At 29.7% G+C, this 12,351-nt stretch overlaps 1 long non-coding RNA gene across 1 annotated transcript; it reads right to left on the bottom strand.

Annotated features, from left to right (window-relative positions):
• Positions 1 to 669: 669 nt before the first annotated feature.
• LOC145243834 (uncharacterized) lies at positions 670 to 9,014 on the bottom strand. The gene is made up of 2 exons (XR_013862948.1): positions 8,934 to 9,014; positions 670 to 2,558 (listed from the first exon to the last, which is right to left on the bottom strand). It is a non-coding gene; the product is annotated as an uncharacterized LOC145243834 (long non-coding RNA).
• Between the last annotated feature and the right edge of the window lie 3,337 nt (positions 9,015 to 12,351).

The following is a 12,351-nucleotide window of genomic DNA, read 5'->3' as shown; positions in this document are numbered from 1 at the left end:
TTATAATTATTTCTAGCTTCTATAAACTTTTGTCTAGATGTACTGGATTTATGTTGGATAAATCTATATAACAAAAATAAAAATTCTAGTCCAAGCTTTAGAATGACAGCATTGTAAAATCTATAAGAGTATTTATAAATTAAATGGTAATCCAATAAATATTCAGCACAGATCATGAAATATAAGATGAAGATCCAGGATGAAATAAGTCTCCAATACAATCTTGTAGAAAAAGAATCCAACCAAGTGAAGAGTTTGCATATATTTCTAGACAACAATGTGCAAATAAAAAGATAAAAAACAAATAGCTGAGGAAATTCAAATATAATTGAGCAAAAATTATGATGCTTCACATTATTGTTACCTTAGGTCAAATATTCCCTTATTTTTCAAAGATCCTAAGAGATAGATCTTTTGTTTTAGGGTTTTAATCATCTCTTATATGGCACTGGTTCAATATTAATTCGCATGAATATGTATTCTCATCCAATTTTTCAAGGTGATACTCTGTGAAAAGAAAGACTTAATACTATATGTGTCTTCTTTTACATTTTTTATATGTTGTCTCACAATTTTATCTTTTTACATACTTATTTAAATGAGTATCTCTTGTAAAATGAATGCCTTATACTTCACATTAAGGTTTTTATTTTCTTAGTTTTCCTATGGTTTTGTATTTCTGCTGATGATATACCTTAAGCAAGACATTCACTTGTTGTTTCAGAGACTTTAACTGAAAGATCTTTTTAGGATTTTAATGATTTCTTTTAGGGCAATTGTTCAATATGAATTTGCATGTGTCTTGATAAAAAAGAACTGTTTGAAAAGAGCCATATACTCAAATATGGAATACTCATTAAACCACACAATTCCAAAAAAGGGACGCAATATGAAATCCAAAAACAGTACCAGTATGCAAAATCAAAAAGATAGCAGACAGTACAAAAGGTAGGAAACGGCTACAAAATTTAAGATCTCCTGAGCGAAAGCAAGATAAGATATTGAAACCCTTCAACTATAATCTTTTTTTGTTTTTTGCTTGCTTTTCTTATTGACTTATTGTTTTGTATTTCTGCATCCTACCTCAGGCTAGATATGCACCCGCTATTTCTCTTTTAGGATTCAAACAATGTGTTTAACAGACTCTAACTATGAGATCTATTTTTCTTCTTTGTCTCTTTTTCTCATATTGTCATGTCACGAGATCTATTTAAGATTCTTATGTTCAATATGAGTTCGCATGTGTCTTGCTAAAACAGAACTGTTTGAAAAGAAAGAACCGCATATTTGACAAGAAAAAGGTTTTTCTCCAGTGTGTATTCTCATATGCGTTGTTAAGCTGGAATTCTGCGTAAATGCAGATGAACACACGTTACACACATATGGTTTGAATCCTGTGTGTATTAGAACATGACGTGATAAAACAGATTTACTTGAAAATGAAGACGCACATATTTGACAAGAATAAGGCCTTTCTCCAGTGTGTTTTTGCCGAACGTGGTTTCCTAAATGTGTTTTATCAGAAAAAGCTGAATTGCAGATCGTGCAAATGTATGGTTTGTTTCCAGTGTGTATTCTTGTATGTTTTGTCAATGTGGAACTATGTGAAAATGTCGAACCGCAAATTGCACAAGAATAAGGTTTCTCGCCTGTATGCGTTCGTTTGTGTTTCGTTAAGCTGCAATTCCGTGAAAACGAAGCTGTACAAACGTCACAACGATATGGTTTCACACCTGTGTGTATTAACATGTGTCGTGATAAAATCGAACTGCTTGTAAATGACGATTCACAAACGTCACAACGATAAGGTTTTTCTCCAGTGTGTGTTCGCACATGAATTTTTAAATCGGAACTTTCAGAAAATGCTGCATCACACACATTACAACGGTATGTTTTCTCGCCTGTATGTTTTTTTATGTGTTTTGTTAAGCTGGACTTTTGTAAAAATGAAGACAAACAAATTTCACAAGTATATGGTTTCTTAGTTTCATGTCTTGTTATATGTTCTGATACATCAGAACTATGTATTTGTAGGTGTGATTTGAAATCGGAATTATCTGAAAATACAGCACCACACACTTCACAAGAAAAAGATTTTTCTTCCTGCATTGTCATCCGTCCTTTAAGTTATAATTTTTTTAAGTTTCGATAGACTAGTATTTTTCTGATGTATGTTTTGTTTCTAATAAAAACTTATTTTAAAAACTTTGTAAAAATACAGATCCACACTAATAAGTTTTGGTATATGCGTTTTCATTACAAGAATTTTTCACGTTAACAGATTTCAATGTGATTGTTTTTTAATTGTGAACTTTGTGAAAATATTAATCCACTATTAGAGCTTTTAAATGTTAATTATTGGCTTCTTTTTCACTTTTATTTGATTTTTTTTTCTGATCGGATCTGTTGCATATTAAACATGAGTAAGTTTTCATTTCAGCAGGTTTCCATGTGCATCCTTTATTGAAAACTTCATAAAACTCCAGATTCATCTATTTCTGCACGTTAGAATGTTTCATATGTAAATGTTAATTCGATGAATTCATTTTGAATGTTATCTGTGAAAAAAAAAAGAAATATTAAATTAAAATTACTTGAAAATCGAACCCCACTTACTTCACAATTAGAATCATGTCTTTTTCCCTGTGTTGCTATCCTTAAAGTTATCATTTTCTAAATTCAAATCAATTCTTGCCAAGTTTCTAATCAAAACTTCTTTAAGAAACTTTTTAAAAAATGCTGATTCATATAATACTAAGGTTTTCTCCATTTATTTATATTTTTCGTAAGAGGAAATTTTCTCTTTAGCAGGTTTCCATATGATTTTTTTTAAATAATAACTTTGTAAAAATATTGACTCCCTACTAGAAACGTTAAACGTTGATTTGGTCAGTTCTTCTTCACTTTGATTCTTATCTGCAAAAATAGAAGAAATATTATTAAATAATTCTCCTATAAATATGTCGGTTATTCATTAAGATCAGATTGTATTACATTTAAGCATCATGCGGAAATCAATGTTTCATGTGAAACTACTTAATGAAAAGAAATGTAGTTTGCTTGAAGCATGTAAATGCTGAAAGTAAAGCATATAATTGCTGATAGTAAAGTAGAAAAACTGGAATGCTGAAAGAAAGCATAACCACAAACAATTAAAGACAGTATCTTCATAAAATATATTTACGTTTTAAAGGATATTTCACATTTCAAATCAGTAGATATAAGACTTACTGCTATTAATAGAAATGTCTGAGATTTGTATAACATTTTTGATAATCTCCAGAGTGAACATCCCTTTCTTAAAATAAACACAAAACTGTTAAACGAATGCAGGTTTTTGTTCCAATATCAAGCAAAATTGATAAAAATCATCAAAATACTGTTTCATAAATTGACTTCATCCAATAAACGTATATAGAAAGTTTACTTGTATCGCAAATAATTTATTTGGTGTTCAATTCTTTCTAACAACTAACATGCTATGAATGTTCTACGATGCCATTTTCAGTTGGTGCATGGGTGCACTAGAGCCTCAAATGCATCCTCTGATTACTTGCAAACTGTTTGAACTCTATGACATTGTCAGGGTTTTTTGTTAACAATTGTCTTCAACATAAGGTAAACGACAATGGTTGAATTTTCCCACGGTAATGGCCACCATATTTTGAAATGAAGGAAAGGAGACTGCAATCAATAAACATTTGAAAATAAAATTTGTTTTGCGGATAGAAAATCTTAATCATAGTGAAATTTATACGTTTTACTTATTAGGTATGTATGCGCTTTTTTTTTTATAAAAGTTTAAAAATGCTGATGGTCGATTTAGTAAATTTACTGATCCAAACGACTTTTGGTTTTGAAACTCCACAGAAGTAAACATTGTTACTTAATTTAAAGATGTCACTATATTACATTCCTTTACATAATCTGCTATGATGCTTGCGACTATATTATGTTTCTTTACTTAATCTATTACAATCCTTGCCAATATATTCACTCTTTTTACATTTTTGCAGATGAAACAAGCTTTATTGCATTCTGGTAAGAGAGTCAGCAGGGTTCTGGCATAATTTCATCATATCATCACTACATATTCATCTGTCAACAGCCATAATGTTCCCAAGAACCCCAGCACCTCTGTGTTTACACACATATTCCATGTCTGGGTTCAAGATATCCACCGATTCATGTACGTCTAATCAGTCTATTAAATGCAATTAAAAGGCCAGATTGATATCTTTGATTACTTCATCAAGTTCAGTGAGATTTGTAGCATCATCAGTCAGATAAAAATGTACAGACATCTTTCACAATATTTCCATTTGCTTCAAATACCCTTCTCCAACTCACAAAATATGTATCCACACAAAACTTCAGTTTTCTGCCAGTGTCCTGCAACAGGATCAAGATTGCAAATTCTGATCATTATTTTGACTTGTATGTCTCAGAAAATGCATTCCTGGCATCATTGTCTTATCTCTAGTTGATTCCACTTGGAAAATAAACAAGTTTCCTACACAGGGAAAAATATATGTTAATAAAATTCATGGGATATAAAGTTCCATGCACAACTTTTGTTTCCGCTGCATACAGTAAAATATGTAGAATATGTCAAATAATCTAAGAAGAGAAACAATATTTTTTAAGTTGTGCCACTATTTTGTCAATGAACATAAAAAACAATATAAATCAGAAATGCAACGAATTGGTTCGAGAAATGATGATACTGATGTAAAAACTAAGCAGTTAATGATAGCGTACATACATATAGTGCAAATCTTTAGAAACTAGTGTGAAACATTCAAAACAACAAAATCATTTTGGACTAAATATTAATAGGTTTCATGACTTATTGAAACTTTTATTTCAAATGCTTTTAATTTTAATGGTTTTATTATACATAGAAATTACGTTGGTCTAGAAGGATTTCCACTTCTATGACCGAAGACAGAAAAGATCAGCATCCTAAAATTCTCAATTGTAATGTCTGTTAACATAATACCCGAGTTATGTGCCCTTAATGGGATCTTTACCTTTACATGGAACTCTTCCAGGTATGGCTAACAACTGTCATGGCGGAGAGGTAAATAAATGCACTTTCGTGCGTGTCATAAGTTGATGTCAAATGCCCGTGTTATCATTCCTGAATGTATAACACTCTTAGATCTTAATTCTATACAATGTCGGTTTTTGATGTAGAGAAAGTCATGCCCCTTGCCCACAGTAAAATATAAATATTTATTTCCTCTCTTCTATCTTCTTAAAATAAAACTAGGTATGACACGAATAAAGGTGGACTTTTCAACTCTCCGTAACAGATAATATCAGTAAAAACTTGTAAAATAAAATTAATTCATTGTAATTTTTGCTATATTCTCAAGAAGAAATATTATAAAATGAAAACTCATTTTTTTATTACTCTCAGTAAAACCGGTGAATTTTCAAAAACTTTACCAAAATGAGAAAAATGGAAGTAGTGTTACTTGTTTCTTTTGTCAGAAAAAAAATTAATTTCTAAACCAAGTAACTGAAACAATTATGATTTATGAGTTAATTAAATTTCTTTGTGCACGGCATGTTGTACAATCTGTTAACATTAAATAAAATGTGACTTTTAGTTTATAAGTCAATACAAAAATGTATGTAAAACAATTATCCAATAAAGTTAATTTAAGGATTTCGTTGAGATTTTAAAAAAGCTTAGTTTTAGGAATAAAAATTGATATTTCCTAGAAGAAAGGGGAATTTCATAAAAATAATGTAAATATTACTTTTTGGGGGTCTATAAATTACGGTATTGAAAATTAATATTAAAGGAGATTCTGTCAGTTAACTGGTTCCATATCAAGCCGGAAGTAAATTGTTTTAGGTGTTGTCTGCTTAAAATATGAAAATTGTCTGGATATAAATATCTATATATGTTATTTCATAATATTTCAAGCCAAAGGTAAGACTTTTACTGTAATATTTCACTTGAATAATAATTGAATAAAAACTTTAAAAAGATATAACATATATGTCATATCTTTTTAAAGTTTTTTGTGTATATTTTTAATATTTTATATAGTCGATGCCATTGTTAATTCCCCATTTTTTTTATGTTTTGTTTATTTTGTAAAGTCCAAATCAAATTTCGTCCATTTTATTCAGTGTAAAATAAAGAATGTTTGTATGCGATTTAAATCCTGATCCTTCCTCTTCAGTATAGAGTAAAAATTACGATGAATTAATTTCTATTTTACTAGTTTTTACTTGCATTTTTTGTTATGGGTGTCGAAAATTAGTGTCATACCTATACGAAACTTTCCTTATATTAACAATCGATCTTCTTATTTAAAAATTAAAATGCCCACCAAAACGTAATGAAACTATGAAAATGTTAAATAATTATCCAGGTTTTGTGTGCATTTTGACGAAAAAAAAAAAAATGAAAACATTTGTCACATTTCTACGCAATGATACTTTGGTTTTAACTCCAAAATCACCTATATAGACTATTTAAAGGATAACTGTAAAGTTCTATGGAAGCCTAAAAAGTCAGAAAGTCTGTTTTATTTTTAAAATTAATAAAGAAATTGACACATTATTATACCTTAGTCTCTGTATTTTTGAAAATTATAAAAAATATTCATTAATTTAGGTAATTTTTCATTAAAACGGTGATTTCTTAATCAAATTTTTTAATGAAGGGATCAAAATTTTCATGCATTTTAGGAATATAGTTCTTCCTAGGTACGTGTAAAATGAATGCCGATGCTAAAATTTCACCAAAAATCAGGAAATTAGTCAATTTCAATGAATTTTCAGTATTTAGCAAATAATAATAACAGAATATAATGAACTCGTTATTTTTATTTAAATCTTAGCGGGAATGTATTATTTTGTTTAAACAAAAAATACCTTTCCTATAGTTATAATTTTCAGTAATAAAAAAAAAATGAATGAATTTTTTTTATGAAAATAAAGGATCGTAAATTCTAACTTTAAAATAAAATAAAATAAATTTCAAGAAAAAGTCCATAATGACGAATTCGATTTAACTCCAAGAAAAATTAATTTTTTGAACTAACTACTGATATTATCATTGAATTAAGCATTGTTTATTTAATATTTTCACACAAAAAATTATAATTTAAAAAAATATTTCCTCTTTTTTGTTTAGATTATATTTTTAGCGTAAGTTTTATAAGATTCAGCGTAACATAATTTTTATATAATCTTGAAAAAAAAAAAAAAATCAATTAAAAGCAGTAACACAGAAAAATAATCAAATTAAAAAAATGGTAGAAATTATACAAATGTTCACGATAGGAATGTGCGGATGTATGGTTGAGGAAAAAAAAAGAAAACCAGCACTCCATACCTCCCTCCAACTACCTGGCGTCATTTTCAGACAGCTTTTTGACTTTCCAACAATTTGGACTTCTGTAGAAGCTATGCTTAGACGACTTCATTTGTTTTGTTTGAGCAAAGAATCTCTCGTTTGCAGGGGGGGGGGAGTAATTAAGCTATTTTTTGTACAAAGAAGGTGTTTTTTTTAAATTTTATTTAATTCAATGAATTAGGACTTTACTAATTATCTTTGAAATAGACCCAGAAAACAAATATTTATCGCCCAGTTTAAACCATTATGAACATGTTATTTCATTTTCTGTTTTTAAGAAGAAAAAAAAATTCCATGAAAAACTTGTAGCAGAAACAAATAGAACTCTTTTTCTTGTGCGTCAGTGCCTCCCCTGACTGTGCGATATGGCACATACTGACCAATCAGAGGCATAGCGCAGGGACCTTTCTTACCCACTAAGGAACTCTAACTGCTTCTGTTCCGGACGAGAAAACCTCCTCCTTTTCCAGCCAGACGCCAAAGAGAGCGTACCTGTTTCCTCCCTCTCCCTCTCTGCCTACACCGGTATCGACGATTCCCACTGGGGAATAACTACCGGGCACAAGCAGACAAGTTTTATCCGAGTTATATCTTTTGGCCATCTTACACTTACTCGCTTCAATAAACCTTTTCCTTGTTCCAATCCAGCACAGTTGATATATCGGCTCTAGCAACATATTTAAAAGTTTTACGCAGTTGTTTGTTCGTTTATTCAGTAGCTTGTGTCGAATTATTTATTTTATTAGGGAGTGCCTGAAAAGCACTAACTCAACTCCCTAAAAACTTTTCCATTCTCATTAATTAAATCGAAACATTTCCAATTAAACAATTCCGGATATATGTTCTCTTTCACTTTCTTTATTAACTTTTTTTCATAGTTTCCGGAATTTTAATTTTATTATTATTATTTTTTTTTTTTTTGTTATTTATTTCATGCTTTGGTCATAGTTTGATATAATGATGTCTCCCCTGGATTTGGACAGCAAGTGCGTGAAATAAAATGGCGGCTCCAATTTCGGCAATAAAGTGTAGAAGCACCGAAAATGATTTTCTCTAAGGAAATCTTTTTGATTAATTTACGTAATTTTGAAATATGACATTTTTGTTCATACATCATAAAACTTCTTTTTCTTTCTTTCTTTTTTTTTCCTTTTTTAACCCTTTGAATCCTGACGCACTAAAACAATAAATAGCCCAAAAAAGATAAGCAAAATTATTGGATAATGTATTATAGAAGGCCAAAATATCGATCGTGTCGGCTTTTTAAATATGTTGCTGGAGCCGATATATCAACCGTGCTGGATTGGAAGAAATAATTAGGTTGAATTCTAGATGATGATGATGATGATGATGTTTTTTTTTTACATCAAGTTTTTAGGTCTGTGCTACCTTTTAATTAAAATTTTCATTAAAATTTAAAGCTGTTTTAAAATAAGTTGATTCGAGCAATTGTTAACTCCTTCGAAAATAATAAACACATTTTAATTTTAAATCCCAATAATATGTCCGATAATATGTATAACAGTTTTTTTTTTTTTTTTTTACTTACCTTTCAAGCAAATACTTGAATAGGAACCAAAGAATAAAAATGTTTTCGATTTCATCGCTTTGTTTTTAAGTTAAAATAAAACATTTACCTCCCTTGTTGCCTCTTCCATTTCTTTTATTATTACAATGATCTAAGGGAGCTAACTCTAAGAGATTCGTGGCTTTTTTTTTTTTTTTCTTTCTGTCATAACTTTTTTTATTGATAAAACGCCACCAAGGCAAGAAAAAAGGTAAATGTTTACTTTAACTACAACATAACACTATATATATATATATTTTTTTGTGTGAGGTTCTCGGGGTCGCTGACAACGAATCTGGTATTCAAACCCGTCGCAAATTTATCATTTGCACGGCATTATCCCCTGGACACTCGCACTATCACCGTGGTGACGCTACGCGTGAACAGTTCTTATTGAAATGTACATGCGCCACACCACCCGCGCCTATCCCTCCACCTCCAATGTAAACAAAATTTTTGTGAAAAATTAAACGGTCGGCGAGGTTGGTAGGTGTGTCAGAAATTTCGTGAAAAATATTGAATAATTCCACCGCGTCTTTCCAAGCTTATAACTCCTCGAAAAATGTAATTCAAGCCCTAATTTTTTTTTTTCAATTACAGGAGCAAGGACCAAGGTTTCGTTAAAAAACAAAACAACCCCCCCCCCAAAAAAAAACAACGTGTTAAAAAAAAAAAAAAGGTTTTAAACTTCGGACTTTACAGGTAAATTTCTAAAAAAAGCACTATTTTTTTTTTTTTTTTTTTAAATTTGAATATATTATTTATTGATCTTTTATCTTCAATTTGTGATATATAACACTTTGGTGAGTAATAGACATTTCAAAATGGGAGGCGTGAATTATTCGAACCCCTTTCTTTCCAAGCTTATAACTACTCGAAAAATGTAATTCAAGCCCTATTTTTTTTTTTTTTCAATTCAAGGAGCAAGGACCAAGGTTTCATTAAAAAAAAAAAACAAAGGAAAAAACAAACAACGTGTAAAAGAAAAACAAACAACGGGGTTAAAAAAAAGGTTTTAAACTTCGAACTTTACAGGTAAATTTCTAAAAAACACTACTTTTTTGTTTTAAATTTGAAGATATTATTTATTGACCCTTTCTCTTCAATTTGTGGTATATAAAACTTTGGTGAGTAAATTAATTATTTACTTTTTAATCGACACTTGAAAATAGGGGGGGGGCGTAAATTAAAAAAAACGTTTGTCTAAAATATTATATTCGGTTTATTGGAAAGAGCATGAAATTTCACATTGACCCTGGAAATATCGTAAAAATTGAATCAATAGAAAAATTTTGATAGATTGATAGTTTAAAAATTGAAAAATATTGAGTTCGTAAAATTCATTAGTTTTTTTAAAAAATAAAAGAAAACATTTCTATTACTTTTAAAACAACTTTAATAGTTTATTTTGGAAGTATAATCAATAAAGAAAATAAACAACCCACTTTTAAAAGAGAAATTACAAGTTTTTTTATATTTTATTCGCATTTTCGTGTTAGGGGTGTCAAAAATTCCTACACACATTCTGATACACCTAGAGGGACCGATATTGTGGCGCGTTACTTACGTAAAAACGGTAAATTAATCTGCAGAAGCACCTGTTAAAAGTTGTACAAGTTCTATAATTGAATAGCCCCCTCAAAAAAGAAAAAAAAAATGAACCAAAAACAAAAATGTTTTTGTAAACCGCTCGTGAAAACTTAATTTTTTTAGATTAATTAAAAAGCATCAAAAACTATGTAACACAAAAAAATGAACCACATGTTTTTGTTTTTGAAAACTTTCTTGTTATTTCAAATGTCTGCTAAAAATTCCTCCGCAATGTGACAAGTCACTTTACTACGCACATGCACACGCGAACGCATCATGTAAGAACAGCGTAAATGAAGGCGGTGAAATGGCACAAAATAGTGCGAGGGTCCAGGGGTTAATACCAGACAAACGGTTAAATTGCGACGGGTTTGAATATCAAATTTGTTCTCAGCGACCCCAAAAAACAATTTTATTGGTCGGTGTTCTGTTGTAGTCAAAGTAAACACCAAAAATAAATAAATAAATAAAATAAAAAATAGGATAAACCAGTTTCGTGGTTTCATACAAATGCTTATATATATATATATATATATATATATACTACCTGTGACCCGTTGGGTCAGTATATATTATAACTAGCTATGGAATAGTATATTTATTAAGCTTAATATATGCACCTTGCATTGCACGTATAACAATAGCCACCACTTTTAACACATGGAATTAAATTGCTTAATATTCGGAAAACTGCTTATTTGCAAAACATTTAAATACGATATTCGTTTTCAGCATACCTGAAAACCAGTCGAAGTCGTCATTTTAAAGGAAAATATTAAAGTAGAAACCAAGAAAAAAATTACCAAAACTTTTATTTTTATATTTGCTTTCTAAAAAAAGCTGCATTATATAGTGTCGTTCATCTGTAGCTTAAAATGTGTCTGACGTCACTTACGCCAAATGGTTTTGTAAACAAAGAAGTACGACGCTTAACGAAACCCAGTATGTCATAAATCATTTATCATAAGTCAATGGCTATAAATTTTGCTCATTTTAAACAAGCTAAAATGTCTAGTTTGCATAATATCCAAAGTAATAATAAACATCTTGAAGTAATTTTAACGTTTATAAACTGCCAATTACGGAATCTAACGTAATTAAAAAGACTTAAAAAATAGTTTAAATCGTACAAAACTATAGTAAATACGTAAGATTTTTTAAAAATTAATCAAAGTGAATAAAAACGAATACTTTAATTTTTTTTTTTTTTCATTTATCTTTATACTTAACTACTAAACTTCATTTCTTTACTCATTATTTAACGATCCGGTTTTTTGCTTAAAAATTACCTAATCTTCTAATAATTTCAACGTCAAGGTTTTTGCATTAAGTGTTCATTAGACAGTCTTTGTTTATGTGCATCTCGAAGAAAAGGCAAAAGTTCATAAATTTTTTGAATTTCATACTGAGAGGGAACACGTGGTTATTTTCTTGAGAGAAAAGAAAATAGTCATTAAAACATTAATGCATTCACATGTTGAAGTGACGTGTGTGTGTGCGTGTGTGTTTAATACATATAAAAATAATAGTTCGAGATAACATTATCTAAACTCAGAAAAACGCGGCTTTTTCTCTGCAGTATACATTATTTTTAACTAGTCTAAACTTAATACTTAACCCAAACTGTATTATTCTTAATGAGTTCTTCAAATGTAAATTGATACAAAATAACCGAACTTCACAAATTGATAAAAGTTTCCATTATCGTATTTTAATTATAAGGTAAAGCTAGGAGCTCGGACATTCTAACTCGAGGTAGATAAAGCCAAAAAATATCCACGCATTGATATGGGAGGGGAGACTATTTTCA

This window comes from Euprymna scolopes, chromosome 22 (genome assembly GCF_053919585.1).
Source record: "Euprymna scolopes isolate OS-2025 chromosome 22, ASM5391958v1, whole genome shotgun sequence".
Taxonomy (NCBI): domain Eukaryota; kingdom Metazoa; phylum Mollusca; class Cephalopoda; order Sepiida; family Sepiolidae; genus Euprymna; species Euprymna scolopes.
The sequence above is the reverse complement of the archived record's forward strand: the minus strand, read 5'-3'. Positions and strand labels throughout refer to the sequence as shown.